Genomic DNA, 4,340 nt, shown 5'->3' with positions numbered 1-4,340 from the left:
ATTTACGATTTTTTTACTTTGCCAAAGAATTTCAAACATTTTCTCTCTTTCTTATTAATCACCCAAATTTTTCGATTCTTTTCCATTTTCAAAGGTTTTCAAACCCAATTTCTCTCTTTATTACTAATCACCCAAAATCTCTCCTTTTTATTGACACAATACGGACGAAATTCGAAATGTTGCTTTAGAATCAAATTGGGGTAATTTTTGAAACTTGTTTCCTTTCTNTTTACTTGACCAAAGTAATTTCAAACTATTTCTCTTCTTTCTTATTATCCAACCTTAATTTTCGATTTCCTTTACTATTTACGTAAGTTTACCAAACCTATTTCCTCTTATTACTAATCACCCAAAATCTCTCCTTTTTATTGACACAATACGGACGAAATTCGAAATGTTGCTTTAGAATCAAATTGGGGTAATTTTTGAAACTTGTTTCCTTTCTTTATTTTTTCTAATTTTCAAGTTTTACTCTGAATTAATAGTGGCTCTGTACCAATTTCTCTGTATTTGATCTTCTTCGTGTTTTCTATATATTTAAACAATGTCTCTTTAATATATATTTTTTTGCTTTGACCTTTTTCAGAATAACAATGGGTAAGAAACCTTCACATGAATCTTCGAGAAAACGTAGCAACAATTTTGTTGGTGATACACCAATAGGTAACACAACAATTCAAAGATCTCCCCGGAAACATATTGAAAAAGTTGTGGCTGACATACCTAGTTTCGACTTAGGTGTATTTACACAAGAAAAACACATCAAAAAGTCGAATTCTAGGCATGCAATACCTGTAGTGATTCATAGGTAAAAAACTTAATTATATGATAATTATATCAGATTTGTTTTAGATTGTATCACAACTCTATTAAAATTGTATGTGACTTGTAGATGATAGATCAATACCTAAAAAAAATACATGACACAATAATACACTTATAATACGATGTTATATTAGATTTTTAGTTTAGAGTTATGATTTAAACTTGATGAAGATGAAGATCATAAGTGTATCATAATTTTTAGAAATGCATCACGATTGTATTATAATTGCATTTGCATCATAATTGTTACATAAATTGTATTAAAAAGGTACGATAAATTTATATTGTTTCAAGCAGTTGTGAGTTTGAGACCAATTTCACAGTCTGTATCACAAATATATAATAATTGCATATTAATTTATTAGTATTATATCAATTATTATTTTGGTTATTTATGTACCAGATACAAGTTAGATACAATTGTGAAACAAGTATGATATAATTATTTTTTAGGCATTGATGTATCAGATAGAATTATAATACAATTATCATACAATTCCTGCAACTTTTTCTTTTTCGAGTTTCAATCTGAAATTTCATCTAAACTCAACTCTATACTTAACTAATTTCTCTCAAAATTGAGATCTCAACTCCAAAGGATATTTTCAATCATGTGCAAGAATACCCTCTAAACAAATCAAAAAATTTGAAAATCCGAATATCGAATTCAATGGAAAGAGAGAAGATGGAGATTTTGAGCGTAAATTAAGGGATTTTGATGTAAAGAAAAAAAGGAAGGAGAGAAAAGAGGAGAGGAAAAGAAAGGAAATGATGTAATTGAATCCCTTAATAATAGGGGTAAGGAGGAATGTATACAATTTATAAAAAAAAACTAGATACTTATCAAAAACTATGAAACATAGAGAAAATAAGTATATAAGTTTCTAGGCCTGCGCCGATAAGTCATGTATTAGGGGTAAAGTGCTCCCTAACAAAGCTAATTTCATACCCAGAATTCGAATCTGAAACCTTTAATTAAGAACGAAGAAGTATTTACCACTACATCCGCTGGTATATATCATTTATCACTACTCACTAGGATGTCAAATGGGCAAATTGAGTCCAGTTCTAGTATGTTAGATACTTAAATTGAGTTGAGCACAATTCAACCACCAAAATTTTGTATGTGTCAAGATGAGTATAGTTGGGAAAAAATGAGTTGAATAACGTGGCGTAGTTTAATTTGTCCAATTTACGTTAAAAGGATTAGACAGTTTACACTTTTATGGATCAAAATTGATGTTGAACAAGTACATGAGATCAATTTTAAAGTAATCATACAAGGATGAATCAATAAATGAGTCATAATCTAATATGTTTAGAGATTACTAACGATACGATGAATTGATCAATGTATTATACCTAATTAACTAGACCCCTCCAACTTAAGCTTAAATTTGAGCAACATGGATGAATCACACTTCAATAGGCCAGAATTGACACTCTAATTCCCAATAAAGTGTTCTATAGTATTTACGTAAATTTGCTATCTTTTTTTGTGTATTAATTTATGTTTGTAATCTTATATAAAGCGGGTAGACTGTCTTTAAGTGTTCTAATAAATCTAATTATATTCTCCTAGTTGCTAAAGCAAGCTGTGAAATAATATTGTATGTGCATGACAACGAACGAGACAAACACTTTTAAGTGGTTCCTTTTTTGTTTCTTTCTTTCCATGTGGGGCATGGAATATTAAATAATTCTTCAATTTTATAAACAGTTGAAACAATTTGTAGTATGTTCTTTTGTTTATCTTTTCGAAGTGCCGCTTTTCTTAAAAGTTTAATTTCTAAAATTTCAGTGGCCCCACTTGAGGGAAATAATTTGGTTTGGCAGTTTAAATTTGTTGACAGCTTGTGTTGTCTTCTTTCTTTTTTTCTAAACTTTCAAAAACCGCCATATTTTAGTGGTACCATTTACTGTATTACTTCCTATAATTATATTTTTAGATTTTTTAGAGTGTATTCGATGTATTTAAGCTACTGTATTCATGGATACAGTAGCATTTCTAGGCGTGAAACAGGGGATTACAGCTAGACAGATTTTTGTATTCGAGTGTATTCGACTGTATTCATGGCGTGAAACATGGGATTACAGCTGGACAGATTATTGTATTCGACTGTATTCACGACGTGAAACAGGGGGTTACACTATTTTTAAACGGAAAGTGAATCAATTAACAAATAGACTCCTAATATAACTCAACAAACTCAATTATTACACACAAATTTTGTATTTCCAGTTACAAAAAAAATTCTCAACCGAAAAACATCCCAAAAACATAGCAATCTTCAGATAAATTATATAATACATCTCAATACATAAATTATATTAATTGGAAAAAACATATGAATACATTCATGGAATATAGCGAGACAGTGAATACAATGAAATACATAGAATTCAGCGGGATACATTGAAATACAATTAAAAAAAAGATAATGAATACAATAAACTACATAGAATACAGCGAGTTACATTGAAATACAATGAGAAAAAAAAAGACAATGAATACAATGAAATACAGCGAGATACATTGAAATATATTAACGGAAAATTCAAGTTGCTCAGCCCCCAACCCTGTCGTCTTTGTTCAAGATCAAACCTAATGTTGTCTCGTTGAAGCAGATCAGTATCCAGTCCTCGCTTGCCGTCACCGTTGCCTCCGGTTGCTGACGATTAGCACGTAATTACCGGCGAAATAACGGAGGTTTTTGTTGATCCGATATGTTGCGTCAGAGAATGAGATTGGGAGGCTTAGGGCGGCGGTATCAATGAATAACGGTCACGGTCGAAAAGGTGACGGTGGCAATTGCTCCAGCGTCCGGTGGAGGAGAAGACATCGGGAAGTAAAGAGAGAGAGGGGGAATAGATATGGAGTAGGGGATAGGAGAAATTTGAGGGGATATGAAAGAAAAAAATAATACAAAGCTTATTTTATGGCTGAAGGGTATGAGGTGACCATAAATAGATATTTGGCTATAAAAAATCAAAACATAGCTATGGAGTATAATGTTTTAAAAGGGTATTTATTTAAAATAAATAAGGTATCAACCTTTGCTATAGGAGGTAACTAATCCTTTTCCAATTCCATTTTAACTTTAGGGTTTAAGCAGTCCGTCTAAATGGAAAAAAAATTACTTTCTCCGGTTTACAATAAGTGATGATTTTACCTTTTTATTTTGGTTCAAAATAAGTGTCTATTTACATAATCAAGAAGGAATTAATTTTATTTTTTCAAAATTTGCCCTTATTTACATATTTTAATGTGTCAAGGTAACAATTAATTAAGGTTAATTTAGTGAATACATCTTTTTTCTCTAGGAGTTCGTATTTTCTTAATGGGTCTGCCAAAGATAAAATGGTCACTTACTAATTATTATGGACTGGAGGGAGTAACTTTTATCTACATGTGATCTCAAACAGGGGCGTCTTAACAAAGTTGGTGTCCTAAAGCAAAATTTTGTTACGAGGCCTTAAGTATTATTTAAGAAAAAAAAACCTTTCATATATAT

The sequence above is a fragment of the Nicotiana attenuata genome, unplaced genomic scaffold (assembly GCF_001879085.1).
Source record: "Nicotiana attenuata strain UT unplaced genomic scaffold, NIATTr2, whole genome shotgun sequence".
NCBI classification, from domain to species: Eukaryota; Viridiplantae; Streptophyta; class Magnoliopsida; order Solanales; family Solanaceae; genus Nicotiana; species Nicotiana attenuata.
This window is presented reverse-complemented; position numbering follows the sequence as displayed.